The 23,287-nt window shown below is 49.7% G+C and overlaps 1 long non-coding RNA gene across 1 annotated transcript; it reads right to left on the bottom strand.

The window, feature by feature from the left end:
• Positions 1 to 6,407: 6,407 nt before the first annotated feature.
• Positions 6,408 to 23,110, bottom strand: LOC140392082 (uncharacterized). Its single transcript, XR_011935240.1, has 3 exons — positions 22,974 to 23,110; positions 22,671 to 22,860; positions 6,408 to 6,836 (listed from the first exon to the last, which is right to left on the bottom strand). It is a non-coding gene; the product is annotated as an uncharacterized lncRNA (long non-coding RNA).
• Positions 23,111 to 23,287: the final 177 nt, after the last annotated feature.

Genomic DNA, 23,287 nt, shown 5'->3' with positions numbered 1-23,287 from the left:
AAGGAATAGTACAGGAAATTATGGCGGGATTCTCTGTCTTGCCGCACCCATTTTCTGGCGCAGCGCGCCCCCGCTGGCAGCGGGATTCCCCGTCCCGCCAGCCGGCCAATGGGGTTTTCCATTGTGGGCAGCCCCGTGCCATCGGGAAATCCCCGGGTGTGGGTGCACTGCCGGCGCAACGGACAATACTGACAGCGAGGAATCCAGCCCTTGGTCGTGAAGTAGATCAGTCATGATGTCATTAAATGGTGGAGCGGGCTCTAAGAGCTGAATAGCCTACTCCTGTTCATATACTCTAAATTCCTACAGTGATTTCCTGGGACTGAGATGATTTTCCTCCAACAACTGTCACCATCTTCCTTTGTACCAGGTTTGACTCCAAACAGTGGAGAGTCTCCCCCCCTCATTCACTCCAGTTTTGCGAGGGCTCTTTGACCACTCGGTCAAATGCTGCCTTCAATTTAAAAAAAATATTTTTATTCTCCTTTTTCACATTTTCTCCCAAATTTACACCCACCAACAATAAACAATAATCAGTAACGAATGCAATAGCAACAGTCCCATCCTCCCACCAAACCCCCAAACAGCAGCACGCATATTAACATAAACAAATAACAGAAAGGAATTAGGAATTACCCATAGTCACCATCAACTCACACAGTCCCCCTCCCCCCAAATCTCCCAACCCCCCCCCCCCCCCCCCCCAATGTTCGATGTGATTCAATTCACGAAAGTGCATAATGAATAACACCCATGAATTGTAGAACTCCTCGATCCTTCCCCTCACTGGACCAAGGCTATATAATCAGGACAAGAACCGAGAGGCCCTTATGGAACCCGAACTGAGCATTAATGGGCAGGTTATTGCTGAGGACCTGCCACTTGATAGCACTGTTGATTAACCCTTTATCACTTTGAGGATGACTGAGAGTAATAATAATCTTTATCAGTGTCACAAGTAGGTTTACATTAACACTGCCTGAAGTTATTGTGAAAATCCTCCAGTCACCACATTCAGGCGCCTGTTTGGGTACACTGAGGGAGAATTCAGAATGTCCAATTTACCTTAACAAGCACGTCTTTTGGGACTTGTGGGAGGAAACCGGAGCACCTGGAGAAAACCCACGCAGACACGGGGAGACCGTGCAGACTCCGCACAGGCTGAAAAAGAGGTAATTGGCTGGACTGGACTTGTGAACAGGGCGTGCCTGGACAATTTTTCACATTGTCGGGTAGATACCTGTGTTGCAGCTGTATTGGAACAGCTTGGCTAGGGATGTCTTTGGTACTCCTGCCAGGATGTTGTCAGGGCCCGTAGCCTTTGCGCATCCACTGCTTTCAGCTGTTTCTTGCGATCATGTGGAGCAAATCAAATTGGCTGAAGACTGTGATAATGGGGCACGATCAATTGCACAAATACGCAGATTGGGTACAACTGTGGCTTTATTGCAGTCAGATGCGTGGCCTCCTGCTGCAGCTGGCGAAATGGCAGGGCACTGGAGGTCATGCATATTTATACAGTTCTCCGTGGGCGGAGCCAGCCGGCAGGAGCTACCGGCGAACCTGTAGTGCAGGTCCTACCTTACATCTCCTATTACAGTGGTTCACCACAAGGGTGTCAGGAGGAGACGGACGTAGATCATCCGGTTCCTCTGGCTGAATATGGTTGTTAATGCTTCAGCCTTGCTCTGATATGCTGCCCCCCCCCCCCCCCCCCCCCTCATTAATGGTGGAAATATTTGTGGATTCTCCTTCCCTGGTTGGCTGTTCCATTGTCTATCACCATCCATGATCAGATATGACAGGACTGTAGAACATAGATGCGATCCGTTGGCTGTGGGATCGCTTCCTCTATTGTGGGCTGCTTGCGATGTTTGACATGTATGTAGTTATGAGTTGGAGCTTCATCAGTTTGACACCTCATTTTTAGGTGTGCCTGGTGCTGATCATAGCATGTCCTCCTGCAACTTTACCCAATCTCCTCTCAACTTACTCTTCCCTAAGAAGAACAACCCGAGCTTCTCAAGTTTATCCTTGTCATCTCCATAACCATTCTTGTAAATCCATTCTGCATCCTCGGCAATGTCCAGCATTGGATGCGGAATTTGTTGAGGCTGAACCAATGTTTTTCATAAAGGTTTGTTATAAGTTCTTTGTCTTTGTGTTGCACTCCTATATTAGTTTGCAAGTTCGCCCCGTGAATGTGTGGGTTTCCTCCGGGTGCTCCGCTTTCCCCCCACAAGTGCCGAAAGACGCATTATTAGGTAATATGTACATTCTGAATTCTCCCTCTGTGGGAGGCGACTAAGGGCTTTTCACAGTAACTTCATTGCAGTGTTCATGTAAGCCTACTTGTAACACTAATAAAGATTATTAGATAGTCCCTCTGCACTTTCTCAACCTGCCCTGCCACCTTAGCGTAAACTCTTGCTTAATTTGGAAGGTGTGCGGTGAGGACATTTGTGCTGTGGCAGGCAAAGGTTACAAAAGTTCACTCTGAAGTCTTGGCTGGGTTTTTTTGGCCCTGTCATGGCGGGACGTGTAGCGGGAGATTAGGCAGCCCAGTCGGAAGTCAATTGACCTAAGGCGGGGCCGGAAAATCTCACCCTTAGCTTCTTTGGAACAGATGAAACTTTGACGAGGTGAAGGAAATTGACGATCTCAATCGGTTCCGGTTGTTTCATAAAGCAAACAATTGAAACACAAGAGGACGCCCGTTAAAAGTGAGGAAGTTTGGAGCAAAGACAGCAGACAAAGAGAATCTTTTCCTCCAAATTGGAATAAGTTACCAGGTAAAACCACTGAAGCATGCAGAGTGTAAAAAGGGGTTCAAAGGATGACTCGGTATGTTTTTGGAATGAAACAGGATTGACGCATATCATAGAATTTACAGTGCAGAAGGAGGCCATTCAGCCCATCGAGTCTGCACCGGCTCTTGGAAAGAGCACCCTACCCAAGGTCAACACCTCCATCCTATCCCCATAACCCAGTAACCCCACCCAACACTAAGGGCAATTTATCAGGGCCAATCCACCTAACCTGCACATCTTTGGACTGTGGGAGGAAACCGGAGCACCCGGAGGAAACCCACGCACACACGGGGAGGATGTGCAGACTCCACACAGACAGTGACCCAAGCCGGGAATCGAACCTGAGACCCTGGAGCTGTGAAGCAATTGTGCTAATCACCATGCAACCGTGCTGCCCCTATCATGAAAAGGTGTGTAGGGCAGCACAGTGGCGCAGTGAGGAGCCCTGCTGCCTCACAGCGCCGAGGTCCCAGGTTCGATCCCGGCTCTCAGTCACTGTCCGTGCGGAGTTTGCATATTTTCCCTGTGTTTGCGTGGATTTCGCCCCCCACAACTCAAAGATGTGCAGGGTAGGTGCATTGACCACGCTAAATTGCCCCTTAATGGGAAAAAATGAATCGGGTACTCTAAATTTATTTTAAAAAAGGATTTTCTTGTTTGTTCTAATGCCCTGTATCCAATTCCTAGGGGATATACTAGGATCGGTGCAGACTCGATGGGCCGAATGGCCTATTTGTGCACTCCAGACATTCTATGATTTTATATTTTTGGACTGGTCCTGTTCTTGTGGAAATGGATGATGCACTGGGTAGGGCACCCAACCTTGCCCTCAAAAACTTTGTTTCAAATCTAGCCCAGGCTGATCAGAACGTTGTCTGGGAGCGATGGTTACAAGGATCCTCTGTGGAACACTGTTCACTGCGAGCAATCGTGAAAGATTACGTGCAGTCCTCTATAGAGAATACTTAATGTCCACCTTGATTGAAGGACATATAATTTATGCAGTAAAACGTTCAAAACAATTGTATACAGTAAAATGTTATAGATAACAAATATTATATAGGAGCAAATGGAATGTTGAACTTTATTGCAAGAAGATGATTTGATTTGATTTATTGTCACATGTACCGAACTACAGTGAAAAGTATTTTTCTGCGGCCAAGGGAACGTACACAGTACGTACATAGTAGACAAAAGAATAATCAACAGAGAACATTGACAAATGGTACATCGACAAACAGTGATTGGTTATAGTGCGGAACAATGGGCCAAACAAAGCAAATACATGAGCAAGAGCAGCATAGGGCATCGTGAATAGTGTTCTTACAGGGAACAGATCAGTCCGAGAGGGAGTCGTTGAGGAGTCTTGTAGCTGTGGGAAAGAAGCTGTTCCTATGTCTGGATGTGCGGATCTTCAGACTTCTGTACCTTCTGCCTGATGGATGGGTCTGGAAGAAGGCAATCGCTGGGTGGGAGGGGTCTCTGATAATGCTGTCTGCCTTCCTGAGGCAGCAGGAGGTGTACACAGAATCAATGTAGGGGTGGAGATTTAAGTATAGGAGTAGAGATGACTTACTGCAACTGTATAGAGCTTTGGTGAAATCGCACATGCAGCATTGTGTACAGTTTGGTCTCCTTATCTGAGGAAATATATACCTGCCACAGAGGGATTGCAACAAAGGTTCACCAAAATAATTCCTGGGATGGATTGCCCTACGTGGAAAGATTAAATAGACTGGGGTATGGATTCTTCCACCCGCCGCAAGATCGCCACAGGTGGGTTCATTGACCTCGGGTGGGAATTTCCGGCCGCCGGGCTGGGCACGGACGGTGAATCCCATCCTGGGCCTTTATACTGTGAAGTTTAGAAGAATAAGAGGTGATCCCAGTCAAACATACAGCATTCTGACAATGCTCGACAGGGTAGCTGTAGAAAAGATGTTTCCCCTGGCTGGAGGTTTTTCGAACCAGGGGGCACAGTCTCAGAATTAGGGGCAGGCTAGTTTGCAATTTCTTAATCTTTGAAATTATCTGCCCGAGAGGGCTGTGGAGTCTGTGCAAGTTCAAGACTGAGATCGATAGATTGCTACATATTAAAAACGTCAAGGGATGATGGTCTTGAAGTTGAAGATCAGCCATGATGTCATGAATGGTGGAGTGGGCTAGAAGGGCTGACTAGCCTACTCCTGTTCTTGTTTCCCGTTCTTAGAACTTAACAGTGATAGGTTCTATATAGTGAAAAATGATACAGGATCTATGCAATAAATATATACAATCCCATTCAGGAAAATGTTATACTTAATCTAAAGATTTACGGAGGGACATATATCTATAGATATATTTGTGTTTTTCTTCTTATCGTGTAACTGCACCTAGTATCATTGCTATTTCCACGTAGCCTCTGAGAATTTAGGTGGCAGGAACTTGGATGTAGTATTAAAAAAGGAATTGCTGTCTATACAAAGCCTGACGTGGACCCCTTCTGTGGCTGTGGTATGTATGCAATGAAAGCTGCACATTCAGTCAGGCTGAAGCAGGGTTTATGACCATTCGTTATACTCACACTTTTCCACAGACGTCCTATGGGCATTTGAACTTGCAGTGATTAGAAATCCAAAACAGTGCAACACCCCCTATAGGGGCAGAGGGGAATAGCACCAGTAAACCAGCATGCTGATCGGCAGTGCAAAACGTCATGCCCACCCACCTCCTTACTGGCGCTCATTTTGGCCTAGACATTTAGCCCACGGAGTCTGAACCAAGGAATGTAAGTTTGAGCAGCGAATACAATGTCAAAACATGTTCAGAAAGTGAAATAAAGAGAGGGAAAGGAAGGTGGATTAAGAGAGGGTGATAAAAGAAGAGGTTCTGAAAGTTTTTTTTAAGGTCTTTACTAATAAGTATAATCTGAATGAATGAGACTCCACTTTAGTAAAAGTTAATTTTAAAGAGGTCAGTGATGAAGACTTATCGTACCTTTAAAATGCTTAAACTTAGACTGAAATGAATAAGCCCAAATGTTTTCTTGCTTGTTCAGTCATAGATAATAATAATAATGATAATAATCACTTATTGTCACAAGTAGGCTTCAATGACGTTACTGTGAAAAGCCCCTAGTCGCCACATTCTGGCGCCTGTTCGGGGAGGCCGGTACAGGAATTGAACCCGTGCTGCTGGCATTGTTCTTCATTACAGGCCAGCTGTTTAGCCCACTGTGCAAAACCAGCCCCTAGATATAGAGCCCCCTCATAGAGTCCTTGCGACACAGAAGGAGCACCAGTGGTCCACGCTGGCCCTCTGTAGAGGAATCTCGTCAATCTCTTTCCCACCTATTTAATATACATGTGTAAGTACAACAGCTTTATGCCGTTCCATGTGTTTCACTGCAGAGCTTCTCAAAAAGACACTGTCGCAATGTAGTTTCTGGAAGATCAGAGCATTTTCTTGAATTCTGCACCTAACTGCTCGTGTGGCAATTAGAAGTTATTGTCCAATGTTACTCTTTAATAAGCGTCACATTTTAAAATCAAATCCAGACTGACATACAATTTATTCACAAACAGAGGAATATACACTGATTTGATTTGATTTGATTTATTGTCACATGTACTGAAGTACAGTGAAAAATATTTTTCTGCGGCCGAGGGAACGTACACAGTACGTACATAGTAGAGAAAAAGAATAATCAACAGAGAACATTGACAAATGGTACATCGACAAACAGTGATTGGTTACAGTGCGGAACAAGGGGCCAAACAAAGCAAATATATGAGCAAGAGCAGCATGTTCTTACAGGGAACAGATCAGTCCGATTGATTGATTGATTGATTGATTGATATTTATTGTCACATGTACCGAAGTACAGTGGAAAGTATTTTCTTGGGCCGTTGCGGGGCGGGCTGTCGCTGGGCAGGAAAGTCGTTGAGGAGTCTAGTAGCTGTGGGGAAGAAGCTGTTCCTATGTCTGGATGTGCAGGTCTTCAGACTTCTTTATCTTCATCCTGTTCACTGTCAAGATTATTTGAACCTATACATTTATGCACTGACAGGTTATATGCAATCCTACATATTGAAGGCATATTTACAATATATGCATCAAAAAACATTATATACACACCAATCGAAATTGGTGTCCTTGTTGTTGTAAAGCGCTTTGAGAACTTGTCCTGAGGTTGTGAAAGGCAAATACCAAAATTATTTTCCTTTACATACAAATGTACACAGGCAAACATATTCACACACATGGACATACACACATCTACATACACAAGCATATCCACACACATGGGCATACACATGCACATACACAAACATATTCACATGCATGGACATACACACGTACACACACAAATATTCATACACATGGACATGCACACGTATGTACACATAAACATATTCACACACATGGGCATACACATGTACAGAGTCAAAGAGGTCTGTAGCAGAGAAAAGGCCCTTCGGGCCATCACACCTGTTTTGGCCAAAAATAACCACCTAACGATTCTAATCCCATTTTCAGCACTTGGCCCACAGCCTTGTAGGCCTTGGTATCACAAGTGCACATCTAAATACGTAAATGTTAGGAGGGTCTCTGCCTCCATCATCTTTCTGACAGTTAGTTCCAGACTCCTATCAACCTCTGGGTGAAAATGGTTTTCCTTACATCCCCTCCAAACCTCCTACCCCTTACCTTAAATCCTGGGCATAACTAAAACTCCCCAAGCCAGTCAACATCCTGGTAAATCTCCTCTGCACCATTTCCAGTGCTATCACATCCCTCCTGCAATGTGCATTCCAGAACTGCACACAATACTCTAGCTGCGGCCTAAGCAATGTTTTATACAGTTCCAGCATAACCTCCCTGCTCTTAAACTCTTTGCCACAGATAATAAAGGCATGTATGTAAGCCCTCTTAACCACTTTATTCACTTGCCCTGCTACCTTGGGGGATTTTCACAGTAACTTAATTGCAGTGTTAAAATATTTTTATTACATGTTGAAAAAGCAGTACGAAAACGTGAAAAAAATATAATCTTTTAAAAGATTGCAAATGGAAATGCTAGTTAAATGCAAACTGATGTTTGGTTCACAAAAATGTGATTATTCATATTAGCCTCATTCCATCATAAGTTACAATAGGCTAAAAACCTAAACATTTGTATTAAACTACACAAAGTTCCAAGAGGCACAATTTCAGCAAAGCCATTTACCTGTAAATCAAAATTATGCAAGCTATGAAAGAAATAAGCATTTTGGCAAGTGACAGCATACCAAATTGTGTACACATCATAAAATCCAATTTCCTTTTTTATTTTACACAATCAAAAATGAAAAAATATACAAAAACACCACATTGCAGTGTTAATGTAAGCCTACTTGTGACACTAATAAAGATAATTATTATTATTCTATCTGTAATCTTTATTGTCACAAGTAGGCTTACATTAACACTGCAATGAAGTTACTGTGAAAAGCCCCTAGTCACAAATTCTCAGCTGGTACGGGAATTGGACCCGCGCTGCTGGCCTTGTTCTGCATCACAAACCAGCTGTCTAGCCCACTGAGCTAAACCAGCCATTAAGCGTGTACGGGCACACCAAGGTCTTTCTGATCCTAGGTGCTTCCCAGGGTCCTGCTGTTTATTATGTATTTGCTTACTTGTTTTTCCTGATCATGTGCATCACCTCACACTTATCCAGGTTGAATTCCATTTGCCATTGATCAGCCCATCGAATCAGCTCATCTATATCTTGTAATCTAAGGTTATCCTCTCACTATTTACCACCCCATCAATTTTGTATTATCCACGAACTTACTGATCAACCCTCCTACATTCAAGTCTAAATCATTTATATGAAACATAAAGAGCAAGGGCCCCAGCACTGATGCTTGTGGGACTCCACTGGACACAGGCTTCCATTCAGAAAAACATCCCTCAACCATCACCCTCCTTTCTTGAATAATGGTGCCGCATTGGCTATCCTCCAGACACCTCTCCTGTGGCCAGAGAGGGAATTGAAAATTATTGCCAGCCACCGTGTTATTTCTTCCCTTGCCTCACCCAACAGCATAGGATACATTCCAGCTTTGAGAGTCATCCAGATTCAAAAAGTTAGCTCCCCCCTCTCTCTCCACATCTTATTACTTGTGCACTTTTTTGAGGTTTGCCTACATATTTACTCTTCTATTTCTTTCAGACTGCTAGGGGGCCTAGCAGGATTCGAACCCAGGTCCCCAGAGCATTACCCTGGGTTTCAGCATTACTAGTCTGGCAAGAATGCCACTATGCCATTGCCTGGTGAGCCTTGGCCGTCAGGGGGAAAATGGTGGAGTGAATGAGTGGGCGGGCCTTATCCGCATAGTTAGGGACCCACTGGGCGTAGTATGAGAAGAACCCCAGGCATCGTTTGAGGGCCTTGGGGCAGTGGCGATCGAACGGGCCTGGCACACAGCAGTGAAATGTCCTTTCTTCCCGGAGGTCTTGCAGAGTGTGCTCCACGCCAGGTAGCGCTGCCGGGGGTGCTTTGTCTGCCTGCAGAAGTAGCACTTGGGTCCCCCGGGGTTGGCTGGCTGATGCGCGGCGCAGGCTTGGGGTTGGCTGGGGGCGGTCGCTGGTGGGGTCCACAATGGGGTGTTCGCTGGTGGGGTCCACGATGTCCAGGAGGGGGGCGCCTTGCGGTCTGGGGGGTACGCTTGTACATTACGGGAGGCGACCTTTAGTGAGATCGCGAGTTTCTTGGTCGCCGCGAGGTCGAGGGTAGCCCCTTCTAAGAGGCGCTGGCGGATGTACGCCGACCCTATGCCCGTAACGAAAGCATCCCTAATTAGGAGTTCGGAATGTTCAACGGCCGAAATGGCCTGGCAATCGCAGTCTCTCCCCAGGGCGTGCAGGGCACGCCAGAAATCTTCCATAGACTCACCGGGGGAGTTGATGCCGCGTGGACAGGAGGTGCCTGGCGTAGAGCTTGTTGGTCTGCTGAGTGTAGTTTTCTTTCAGTAGCGCCATGGCCTCAGCGTAGGTAGGCACGTCCCGGATGAGGGGAAAGATATCGGAGCTCAGTCGCGTATATAGGATCTGGAGCTTCTGTGCCTCTGAGGGTGGTTCTGTCGCTGATCCGATGTAGGCTTCAAAGCAAGCTAGCCAATGTGCGAAGGCCGACTTGGCATTGTCTGCTTGAGGGTGCTGCTGCAGGCGATCAGGCTTGATGCGGAGATCCATCGTTGTAAAATCTCTGCTTAATAAATTGATGCACTATCAATTACGACGAGACGAGGGTAGAGAGTAATCAAGGCTTTATTAAGCAGAGATGTGTAGCCTCCTGCCGCTGCTGCCGAAATGGCTGCAGCTCGGTCAGCACACTCATTTATACTCCGCCTACTGGGTGGAGCCAGCCGGCAAGAATCTGTTGCTAACTTTGCCCTAGTTTAATTGCTCTGTTTTATCACCTTTGCTCTTCAGTCGCCAGGTATCTTTATACCGCCACGTGGTTCAAGTCCGAGTAATGATCAATAATCCAATACACCGATTAGTAAGATTTAAATCAAAGCACATTTATTATACACAGTAATCGCTACTCATGCATAAATTCTACGTCTAAGCTACTTCTACAACTAACAGGCCTATACTTAACTTGGAACTGGCCCACCAGGTCAGGGAAACAAATGGCCTTTCGTTCGGGTTCTAAGTCTGCGGGATTCGAAGTTGGTACAGATTGATAGCTAGGAGCGCCTATCCCGTAGCGAGCGTTGAAGTAAGACTTACAGGTTCGATCGGCTGCTGAAGAGTGACGAGAGCTGGAAGAGAGAGCCTTGAACTTGGGGCTCAATTCTTATAGTCCCCAGGGGCTTCCCGCCTTTCGGGGCGGACCCTGTACCTGGTCCCAAGTGATTGTACTTTGTCCCAATCACTTGGTTCGATTTTCTCCAATGCTGGAGCGGTTCCCTGATCAATGGGCGGTCTTGAGGTGGTCGTTCACCTCCTTTTGTGTCGGCTTCTGCTGGCGCCGAAGAGTCTGATTTTGCTTTGTGTGTCTAAAAGTTGCTTATTGTTCCCGGGGATTGCTCATTAGAATGCAGGTGGCTGGTGTTTTGTTATGCTGATGGTTGCTGGTATCGATCTTGTCTGGCCTTTCCAGAGGTAAATACACAGCCGACCTGCAGCTGCTCGTTTCTGTCCTGTTGGCTGACTTTCCCATCAGCCTTTGCGGTTCGCCATTTTGAATCGGGAATTGGTCATTTTAAGTGGCTACAGATCTACCCCCGTACCTGTAGTACAGGAGCCTTACCGTATTACATCTTGTATGTGATATATACAACAGTGGTGACTACCACAGGCTATGCATCTCCCCTTGCTGAACCTTCTCTTAGGATCCCTCCCCCCTGCCAAGTTTGTTGACAAGCACCCTAACAGCACTAGCAAGGACGCTGATCCTATTTCGCTTCAGGTGCAACCCGACTGCCTTGCACTGGTCCCACCATTCACAAAAACGGTCCCAATGTCCCCGAAATCTAAAGCCCTCCCTCCTGCACCATCTCTCCAACTACGCATTAATCTTGGAGGCCGAAGGGCCTGTTCCTGTGCTGTACTTTTATTTGTTCTTTGTTCTTTGATACTCACTAGCACGAAGCACCGGGAGAATCCAGAAATTATTACCTTCTGGGTCCTGTTTTTTAATCTGCTTCTTGGCTCCCTAAATTCTGCTTGCAGCACCTCATCCCTTTTTCTACCTTTATCGTTGGTAGCATTAAAACAAAATACAGGATATGGGCTGTGCTGTCAAGGCAAACATTTGTTGCCCATCTCTAGGTAATACATGAGGTAATGCATTTTGGAAGGTCTAATGCAGGTGGGGACTATACAGTGAATGGTAGAACACTCAAGAGTATTGACAGTCAGAGAGATCTAAGAGTACAGGTCCACAGGTCACTGAAAGGGGCAACACAGGTGGAGAAGGTAGTCAAGAAGGCGTACGGCATGCTTGCCTTCATTGGCCGGGACATTGAGTATAAGAATTGGCAAGTCATGTTGCAGCTGTATAGAACCTTAGTTAGGCCACACTTGGGGAGTATAGTGTTCAATTCTGGTCGTCACACTACCAGAAGGATGTGGAGGCTTTAGAGAGGGTGCAGAAGAGATTTACCAGGATGTTGCCTGGTATGGAGGGCATTAGCTATGAGGAGCTGTTGAATAAACTCGGTTTGTTCTCACTGGAACAACGGAGGTTGAGGGGCGACCTGATGGAGGTCTACAAAATTATGAGGGGCATAGACAGAGTAGATAGTCAGAGGCTTTTCCCCAGGGTAGAGGGGTCAATTATTAGGGGGCATAGGTTTAAGGTGCGAGGGCAAGGTTTAGAGTAGATGTATGAGGTAAGTTTTTTACACAGAGGGTAGTGGGTGCCTGGAACTCGCTGCCGGAGGAGGTGATGGAAGCAGGGACGATAGTGACATTTAAGGGGCATCTTGACAAATACATGAATAGGATGGGAATCGAGGGATACGGATCCAGGAAATGTAGAAGATTTTAGTTTAGACGGGTAGCATGGTCGGCATGCTTGGGGGGCCGAAGGGCCTGTTCCTATGCTGTACTTTTCTTTGTTCTTTGTTTATCTCTAATTGCCCATGAGATCGTGGTGGTGAACTGAATTCTTGAACTGCTGCAGTCCCTAAGGTGTAGGTACACCCACAGTGCTGTTAGGGAGGGAGTTCCAGGATTTTGACCCAGCGACAGTGAAGGAACGGTGATATATTTCCAAGTCAGGATGGTGAGTGACTTGGAAGGGAACTTTCAGGTGGGGTGTTCCCAAGTATCTGCTGCCCTTATCCTTCTAGATGGTAGTGGTGTGGTTGTGGGTTTGCAGGGTGCTGCCTAAGGAGCCTTGTTGAATTCCTGCAGTGCATCTCGTAGATGGTACACACGGCTGCAACTGTGGAGGAGGGAGTGAATGTTTGTGGGAGGGGTGCCAATCAAGTGGGCTGCTTTGTCCTGAAAAAAGTACCAAAGTACCCCTTCCCCTTCAGAATGCCCTGCTGCCGTTCAGGGACATCCCTGACCCTGTGATGCGACCATCAATCCACTCGAGACAAGAGTAAAAGTAAACCATGGCTTTAATCAACTTAGAACAGTGCCTGCCTGCGACTGAGACAATACTGTGCGCCGCCTACAGGTCGACTGCTCTTTATACCCTCACCGCAAAGGGAGGAGCCATGGGTGGAGCACATACGTGTCCCAACATGTTCCCCTATGGATGATGCCATACAATGGCCCACAGGTGGAGCGCACAAGGGCAACAGCATAGCATAGATGCAAATACAAAGGCAAAGCCTGATACTGCTACAATGGTGGATTATTGGTATGATACATTCACCACATTCACCCCCTGTTAAAAAAATGAAGTCCGGCGGGGGTGACGGGTTCATAAGTTGAGCCTGTCCGGCGCACGGATTGTGCGCTGTGATCGCCGAAGCTCTGCCGTCGGTGCTGGCCTGGGTGTCGAGCTCGTCCGTGCTGGCATCGGTAGTGGGGGCGCCGTTGCGGGTACAGGCGTGGACACTCCGGGAGTGTCTCTTCTGGAGCTTCATTCCTGTGGACCGGTGAAGGGGGGATGGTGGGCGGGAGCCATAAAGGGGCGGGGGCGCTGATCATGGTAGGTTGGGCGGGATATAGTGGAGGGGCGATGGTGGTGGTAGTGGAACCGGCAGGCGCCAGGTCCCGGAGGGAGACCGTATCTTGTCGGTCATCGGGGTGTTCGATATAAGCGTACTGGGGGTTGGAGTGTAGGAGCTGGACCCGCTCTACCAGAGGATCGGCCTTGTGGCTCCTGACGTGTTTTCTGAGTAGGACTGGTCCCGGTGTCTTCAGCCAGGACGGAAGCGAGGCCCCTGAGGTGGACCTCCTGGGGAAAACAAATAGGCGGTCATGAGGTGTCTCGTTTGTGGCCGTGCAAAGTAGGGACCTAATAGAGTCGAGTGCATCGGGGAGGACCTCCTGCCAGTGAGAAACTGGGAGATTCCTGGACCGCAGGGTCAGTCGGAAGGTCTTCCACACCGTCGCATTCTCCCTCTCCACCTGCCCAATTATAACTGGTTATAACTGGTAGTCCTGCTCGAGGCAATGCCCTTACTGAGCAGGTACTGGCGCAGTTCGTCGCTCATGAACGATGAGCCCCGGTCACTGTGGACATAATTGGGGAAACCAAACAGGGTGAAGACACTGTAGGGCTTTAATGACGGTGGACGTGGTCATATCGGGGCAAGGAATTGCAAAGGGGAAGCGGGAGAACTCATCAATAATATTGAGGAAATATGTATTGCGGTTATTGGAGGGGAGGGGCCCTTTGAAATCGATACTGAGGCGCTCAAAGGGCCGGGATGCCTTTACCAGGTGGGCCTTATCTGGTTGATAGAAGTGCGGTTTACACTCCGCACAGATCTGGCAGTCCCTGGTCATGGTTCTGACCTCCTTGGTGGAGTAGGGCAGGTTGTGGACCTTGATATAGTGGATAAGCCGGGTGACCCCTGGGTGGCTGAGGTCATCGTGGATAGCCCGTAGTCGGTCATCTTGCGAGCTGGCGCATGTGCCGCGGGATAGGGCATCTGGGGGGTCGCTGAGCTTCCCAGGACGATATACTATATCGTAGTTATAGGTGGAGAGTTCGATCCTCCACCTCAAGATCTTATCGTTCTTGATTTTGCCCCGCTGCGTATTGTCGAACATGAAGGCTACCGATCGTTAGTTGGTGACGAGGGTAAACCTCCTATCAGCGAGGTAGTGCCTCCAGTGCCGTACGGCTTCCACGATGGCTTGGGCCTCCTTTTCGACAGAGGAGTGTCGAATTTCAGAGGTGTTGAGGGTGCGTGAAAAGAATGCTACTGGTCTGCCTGCTTGATTGAGGGTAACGGCGAGAGCGACCTCCGATGCGTCGCTCTCCACCTGGAAGGGGACGGACTCATCCACCGCGTGCATCGCGGCTTTGGCGATGTCCACCTTGATGCAGCTGAAGGCCTGGCGGGGCCTCAGTTGCCAGAGGAAAGATGGTGGCCTTGATTAGTGGGCGGGCTTTGTCCGCATAATTGGGGACCCACTGGGCATAATACGAAAAGAACCCGAGGCACCTCTTCAGGGCCTTGGGGCAATGGGGGAGGGGGAGTTGCAGGAGGGGGCGCATATGGTCAGGGTCGGGCCCTAGGACCCCGTTCTCCACGCGTAGCTGAGATGGCTAGTCTGGTCGTGCGGAAAACGCATTTCTCCTTGTTGGAGGTGAGATTGAGGTTTTGGGCGGTTTGGAGAAATCGGTGGAGGTTGGCGTCGTGGTCCTGCTGATCATGGCCGCAGATGGTGACATTGTCCAAGTACGGAAATGTGGCCCGCAGCCTGTACAGGTCCACCATTGTTCTTTGGAACACCGAAACCCCGTTTGTAACGCCAAAGGGGACCCGGAGGAAGTGGAAAAGGCGGCCGTCTGCCTCAAATGCCGTGTAGTGGCGGTCCTCCGGGCGGATTGGGAGCTGGTGGTATGCAGACATCAGATCCACCGTGGAGAACACCCAGTAGTGTGCGATCTGGTTTATCATGTCTGCAATCCGGGGAAGGGGGTACTCATCGAGTTGCGTGTACCGGTTAATGGTTTGGCTGCAATCAACCACCATCCGGAACTTTTCCCCAGTCTTGACGACCACCACCTGAGCTCTCCAGGGGCTATTGCTGGACTTGATGACTCCCTTCCGCAAGAGACGCTGGACCTCGGACCTAATGAACGTCCTGTCCTGGATGCTATACCGCCTGCTTCTGGTGGCGACTGGTTTGCAGTCGGCGGTGAGGTTTGCGAAGAGTGAGGGCGGGTCGACTTTTAGGGTCGCGAGGCTGCATATGGTGAGTGGGGGCAGGGGCCCCCGAACTTCAGGGTTCGGCTCCTGTGGTTGCATTGGAAATCGAGTCCCAATAGGAGAGGAGCGCAGAGGTCTGGGAGCACATATAATTAATAGTTTGCGTACTCGGCGCCCTGTATTGCTAGGGTTGCGGTAGTGCACCCTCGGATTTGCACTGAGTGCGACACAGAGGCGAGGGAGATGGTTTGTTGCGCTGGGAAAATTGGGAGCGAGCAGCGTCTTACCATGTCCGGGTGAATGAAGCTCTCTGCTCCCAGAGTCGAAGAGGCAAGGCGTCTCGTGCTCGTTAATCCAGATGGTCATCATGGAGCTCCGGAGGTGATTGGGTCGCGACTGGTCCAGGGTGACCGCGCTGAGTTGCGGGTAGCCGGCGTGGTCGGAGGTGCTGAGGCGGCTCCGCGATGGCTGCCTATGTTGATCATACGCGTTGGCCGGCGTAGCAGATGGTGTCCAAGATGGCGGCCCCCATGGATCGCACATGGCCGGCCGCGTGGTGGAGGATGGCTAAGATGGCGGCCCCCGTGAGTAGCACGTGCTGTGAGGACTGGAAGATGGCTGCTCCCACTGATAGCACGATGCTGATGAGGGGGGGCGGAGTCGGCAGACACGCTGCCACGCTGCGGGCCTGTGAGTCTGAGGTTCGGGCCTGTGAGTTAGAGTTCTTAGACCTGGCCAGGCAGACTTTGGCGAAATGTCCTTTTCTCCCGCAGCTGCTGCAGTTCATGTTACGGGCCGGGCAGTGCTGCCGGGGGTGTTGGGACTCACCCGTGCGTGGAGGAGGCTCAGCTTCTGTTCATCAGTGACGGAAGGCGACTGCGAGATAAGCCTTGAAGCATCGAAGCCAGTGCTAAAAAATTTCTTTCGCCTCCGCGGCCTGCGGATTGAGTTCCAGTCAGTCAGGTTTGAGGGCCGATTCCATAGTTGGGTTTAAGTTGATTAAATTGATGCGACCATCAATTCACTCGAGACAAGAGTAAAAGTAAACCGTGGCTTTAATCAATTTAGAACAGTGCCTGCCTGCGACTGAGACAATACTGTGCACCGTCTACAGGTCGCCTGCTCTTTATACCCCCCTCTCAATGGGAGGAGCCATGGGCAGAGCCCATAATTGTCCCAACATGTTCCCCAATGGATGATGCCATACAATGGCCCTTAGGTGGAGCCCACAAGGGCAACAGCATAGCATAGATGCAAATACAAAGGCAAAGCATGACACTGATACAATGGTGGATTATTGGTATACTACATTCACCACACCCTGGCACCAGGGAGGCAACATACCATCCTGGAGCCTCTGTTGCTGCCGCAGAAATGCCTGTCTGTTCCCCTTGCACCTGAATTCCCTACCACTACAGTTGTGTCGCCCTTCCTCGTCCCCTCATGTGCAGCAGATCCACCCGTGGTGTCATGAAGTTGCCATTCTTTCTCCTGCACAGCCATCTCCCCCAGCAGTGTCCAAAACGGTATATCTATTAGAAAGGGGGATGGCCACGGGAGACTCTTGCTCAATCTCCGACCTCTACTCTGCCTGGTGGTCACTCATGCCAATTCTGCCTGTTCTGCCCTTACCTGCGGTGTGACCACCTCACTGAATGTGCTCTCCAGAACTTGCTCAGCATTACTGTTGCTCCACAGTGAATCCACCCTCAGCTCCAGCTCCGAAATGCGGTTAGCCAGTAGCTGCAGTTGGAATCACTTCCTGCGCACCTGGTCACTGTCATGATATTCAGACAAACATATCATGGTGCAAACACACATACACACTGATGGACAGATCAACGGACCAATCAACACACACGCAACATCACAGCCAATCACCAGTGAGAGCACACGCACTATAAAACAGGGAACACCACAGTTCCCGCTCATTCCAGCAGGAGACAGCTCAGGGCACAGAGCTCACACCAGCCACTCAGACAGACACCACGTGCTGAGTGCCTCTCTAAGATAGTGTTAGGGCTGGGTCCACAGGTTAACGGGTAAAGTACGAACCACAGTCATAAGTTTACAGATATTGTTACCAAGAGTAATAAAACAGAGTTGCACCATCTACAACCGTGTTGGTTCGTCTGTATAGCGGAACACCCAACACGACATAGTACCAGGACTGGAACCCAGCAACTGTGAGACCTACTTGCACATCTTCAGGGATCCGCCATCCTGCGCCATGGACACCATCAGCCCGTCGCAGCCGCTCCAAATCGCTGGAAACCTCGGCGTCAACTGGAAGCTGTTTAAACAGTACTTCCAGTTCTTCCTAGAAGTCACAGACAGGGAGAATGCATCGGACACCAGGAAAATCGCCCTCCTCCTCTCCACGGCAGGGCAACATGCCATCCACATCTACAACTCCCTCGTGTTCGCGGAAGGTGAGGATAAGATGAAGTACAGTACAATTCCATGATTCGGGACCAGATGGTTTTTGGGGTCACCTCGGGCACCCTACGCCAGCAGCTCCTCAAAATTAAGAGCCTCACCCTAGCCACCACCATCGAAGCCTGCGTCCTCCATGAAAACGTGACCAGCTGGTACTCCCAATTCCAGGCGGCTGAATCGGCACGGCAGGGGTCCTACGAGGCTGAGCGGGTCCAGTTGATCGAGTTCCTCCTGGCCCGCGGCCTGGACGAGGGTGGCCATTTTGCGCGCTTTCTGCGGCCTCCCGCGCTTGTACGCGCCAAAAGAGACGTCGACACAGTGGGACGTGATGCGCAGGTGCGCTCTACGCAGGACCGAACTGCGCATGCGCGGTGGCGCAACGAACGCCATGATCTCACGACGTGTGGCAACTGTGGATCCGCACATTTAAAGCGGCAATGTCCAGCAAAGAATCGACAATGCCCCCGCTGTGGCAAGATGGGACACTACGCTGCCTGCTGTCGAGCAGCTCAACCTGCCAACTCTCCCCAATTCCGCCAGCCTTGCAGGGACGTGCGGGCCATTCAGCCTCCATACACCGAGTCATACCCTGACGATGTACAGACCGGTGATACCGACGACAGGGAAGCCTTCCGCGTTGCGGTCATTGACAGGAATCCTGACAGAAGTCGGACCCACCAGCCGATGCCAGTGCACAGCATTAATCCGGGCGATGAATGGTGTGCCACCCTAACGGCCAACCAATCACATTCCGTTTCGACACTCGTGCCTCCGCCAACCTTATTGCATGGTCAGCCTTCTACGCCTTGAAGGTCAAACCACCGATTCGGCCATCCCGTTGTCAGATGGTCGATTGCAACGGGAATGTTATCCCGGCCATGGGATCCTGCCAGCTCGAGGTTACACACAATGCATACACAGCCACACTGTCCTTTGAGATAGTTGGATCATCGAAGGACTCCCTGCTAGGCGCACAGGCGTGCAAGTTTCTCCACCTCGTTCAGCGGGTACACACTCTGTCTCCAGAAGGCATGTCCGACTTCCCGGATGCAGACTTTAGGGCACAGCTCCACTCGCTCCTCGCCCACAACCCGGAGGCTTTCAAGGGCATGGGCACACTGCCGTACACTGACAGAATATGGCTCAAACCGGACGCCACCCCGGTCATTCACGCACCTCGTAGAGTCCCAGCACCACTCAAAGACCGCCTCAAGCAGCAGCTACAGGATCTCCAGGACCAAGGAGTGCTTTCCTGGGTCACGGAGCCCACGCCATGGGTCAGCTCCATGGTGTGCGTAAAAAGGCCCCCTGGCGAACTCGGGATCTGCATCAACCCGAAAGACCTGAACAACAACATCATGAGGGAACACTACCCCATACTCAAACGGGAAGAGATCACGAGTGAAATGGGCCGGGCTAAAATTTTTACAAAGCTTGATGCCTCAAAGGGTTTTTGGCAGATTCAACTGGATCAGTCCAGCAGGAAGCTGTGCATCTTCAACACTCCCTTTGGCAGGTACTGCTACAATAGGATGCCGTTTGGCATCATCTCAGCATCCGAGATGTTTCACAGAATCATGGAACAGATGATGGAGGGCATCGAACGGGTGCGCGTCTATGTTGACGACGTCATCATCTGGTCCACCACACCACAGGAGCACATCAGTCGCCTCCAGCGCGTCTTTGCTCGGATACGAGGGCACGGCCTGCGCCTCAACCGAGCCAAATGTTCTTTTGGCCAAAATGAGCTAAAGTTTCTGGGGGACCACATATCCCGGTCAGGAGTGCGTCCGGATGCAGACAAAGTGAGTGCCATTACAGCCATGCCACAGCCGGCAGACAAGAAGGCAGTGCTACACTTTCTCGGGATGGTTATCTTCCTGGGGAAGTTCATTCCCAACCTTGCCTCCCACACAACGGCTCTTCGCCACCTAGTGAAGAAGACTACGGAGTTCCAGTGGCTGCCCGCACACCAGAAGGAATGGGAGGAGCTCAAGGTTAAGCTCACCACAGCCCCGGTCTTGGCGTTCTTCGACACTTCTCGAGATACGAAGTGTCCGGCATTGGGGCGGTACTCCTGCAACGGGACGACACTGCATTATGGGCCCCGGTCGCCTATGCCTCACGGGCCATGACCCCCACAGAACAGCGCTATGCGCAGATTGAGAAGGAGTGCCTGGGTTTGTTAACCGGCATAGATAAGTTACACGACTACGTGTATGGTCTCTCTCAGTTCACCGTGGAAACCGTCCATCGCCCCCTGGTCAGCATCATACAAAAGGACCTGAATGAGATGACCCCTCGCCTCCAGTGCATTCTGATCAAGCTCCGGAGGTACGACTTCCAACTGGTCTACACCCCGGGAAAGGACCTCATCATCGCGGATGCCCTGTCCAGAGCAGTGAGCACACCGCCCGAATCGGGGGGGTTCGTATGTCAGGTCGAAGCGCATGTGGCCTTCACATCGGCCAATCTGCCAGCTAATGATTCAAGTCTGGCCCGTATTCGCCGGGAGACTGCGGCTGACCCCCTTCTACAACGTGTGATGCGCCACATGATGGAAGGGTGGCTCAAAGGACAGTGCCCACAATTCTACAATGTCCGGGACGACTTGGCCGTCATTGACGGTGTCCTCCTAAAGCTGGTCCGGATTGTGATTCCACACAGCATGCACAGGTTGGTCCTCGAACAATTACACAAAGGCAATCTCGGGGTTGAGAAGTGCAGGCGGAGGGCCCGAGAAGCTGTATACTGGCCGGGCATCAGCGACGACATCGCCAACATGGTGCTCAACTGCCCCACCTGCCAAAGGTTTCAGCCGGCGCAACCCCCTGAGACGCTTCAACCCCATGAGTTGGTAACGTTCCCCTGGGCGAAGGTGGGTGTGGACCTTTTTCATGCGCTCGGCAGGGACTACGTCATCATAATTGATTATTTTTCAAATCATCCAGAGGTCGTACGCCTGCACGATTTGACATCGTCAGCTGTCATCAGGGCATGCAAGGAAACCTTCGCTCGCCATGGCATTCTGCTTACTGTCATGTCGGACAATGGGCCCTCTTTTGCGAGCCAAGTCTTGGTCTCACCTCCACAACCCGAATGGTCTTCTTTTGCCGCTTCGTATGGCTTCACACCTGACGTCCAGCCCTCTGCATCCCCAGTCCAATGGCAAGGCAGAAAAGGGCGTCCATATCGTCAAGCGGCTCCTCTGCAAGGCTGCTGATGCCGGAACGGATTTCTGTTTAGCCCTGCTGGCCTATCGCTCGGCCCCACTGTCCACTGGCCTCTCACCAGCCCAGCTGTTGATGGGTCGTGCCCTCAGGACCACTGTACCGTCCATTCATGTTCCTAAACCCGGCCATGCTCCAGTACTGCTGAGGATGCGACAGCAGCATGCTCAGCAGAAAGTGGCACATGACACTTGGGCAACTGATCTTCCTGCCTTGGCGCCTGGAGACAACGTCCGCATCCACCTACCAGAGGGTGGCTGGTCGGCAACTGCCGAAGTTCTCCGCCGCGTGGCTCCCCGCTCGTTCCTGGTTCGCATGCCGAATGGCTCCATTCGCCGGCGCAATCGCCAGGCTCTTCGGCTGCTTCCGCGCTCGCTATGTGATCATGCACCGGTGCCACGCCCTCCTGTTGTCCCTAATGTCGACTTCGTGGAGATTCCTGCCACCATGCCTATTCCTCTATCGCCTGTGGCCAGGCCCATTCCTCAGCCGGTGGATCCTAACCCACCCTTGAGGCGGTCAACCCGAATTCGTCGCCCACCTACTAGGCTGGACTTATGAGCCTGTTTGCACATTGTGGCATAACACTTTTGTGAGTCCAATGTTAATGTGTTTCTCTTTTTGTCGTTACAGGAGTTTGTTTTCAATGTTTGATGAATGCATTTGTTTTGTTTATGGTACAACCTCGTTGCTATGTTGCACCTGACACCTTCCTATCTATATAGTTTAGCCTCATGTACATGTTGTAGATATTGCACACACATATTCAGCTGCACTCAGTACACACCAATATTTATTACCACATAGGCACATATTCTTGTAAAAAGGGAGATGTCATGATATTCAGATAAACATATCATGGTGCAAACACACATACACACTGATGGACAGATCAACGGACCAATCAACACACACGCAACATCACAGCCAATCACCAGTGAGAGCACACGCACTATAAAACGGGGAACACCACAGTTCCCGCTCATTCCAGCAGGAGACAGCTCAGGGCACAGAGCTCACAGCGTGCCACTCAGACATACACCATGTGCTGAGTGCCTCTCTAAGATAGTGTTAGGGCTGGGTCCACAGGTTAACTGGTAAATTACGAACCACAGTCATAAGTTAACAGATGTTGTTATCAAGAGTAATAAAACATAGTTGTACCATCTACAACCATGTTGGTTCGTCTGTATAGTGGAACACCCAACACGACAGTCACCAGGGACAACTGAAGCTTCCGTGATTTACCATATAGCAGAGGAGCATATCATGGATGAGAGCTCTCCTGCCATGACTATCCTTATGTCCCTTATTTACTCCCTTTTTTAAAGTATAATTATGCTTATATAAGAATACTATTAACTTACCTTCCTTAGGGGCAGCACGGAGGCCAGTGGTTAGCACTGCTGCCTCATGGCGCCGAGGGCCCGGGTTTAATCCCGGCCCCGGGTCACTGTCTGTGTGGAGTTTGCACATCCTCCCCATGTCTGCGTGGATCTCACCTCCACAACCCGAAAAGATGTGCAGGGTAGATGGATTGGCCAGGCTAAATTGCTCCTTAATTGGAAAAAAGAATTGGATACTTTAAGTTTAAAAAGAAATTATCTCCCTTACATTAACTTTACTTCCCTACCCTAGTTTTCTTATTCATATTACTTTATCACAATTACCTCAACTTTCACGGATTTATGTTGTTTCTCAATTAATCCCTTGTACCTAAAGCAAACACTTTTTGAAATCACAACTGCTTCTTTGCAACACTGACTGCGAAGACACCGTTCTCAGATTGTTTAATTGCGATGTTAACTGCGAGGACAGTTCCCAGGCTCATTTGTACACACAAACATATTCACATACATAGACATGTGCACATATACATGTACATAAACATATTCACACACATGGACATACACACATATGTACACAAACATTCACACACATGTACATACACATACACATTTTCAAACATGGGGTGGCACAGTGG

The sequence above is a fragment of the Scyliorhinus torazame genome, chromosome 15 (genome assembly GCF_047496885.1).
Source record: "Scyliorhinus torazame isolate Kashiwa2021f chromosome 15, sScyTor2.1, whole genome shotgun sequence".
Classification (NCBI taxonomy): domain Eukaryota; kingdom Metazoa; phylum Chordata; class Chondrichthyes; order Carcharhiniformes; family Scyliorhinidae; genus Scyliorhinus; species Scyliorhinus torazame.
The sequence above is the reverse complement of the archived record's forward strand: the minus strand, read 5'-3'. Positions and strand labels throughout refer to the sequence as shown.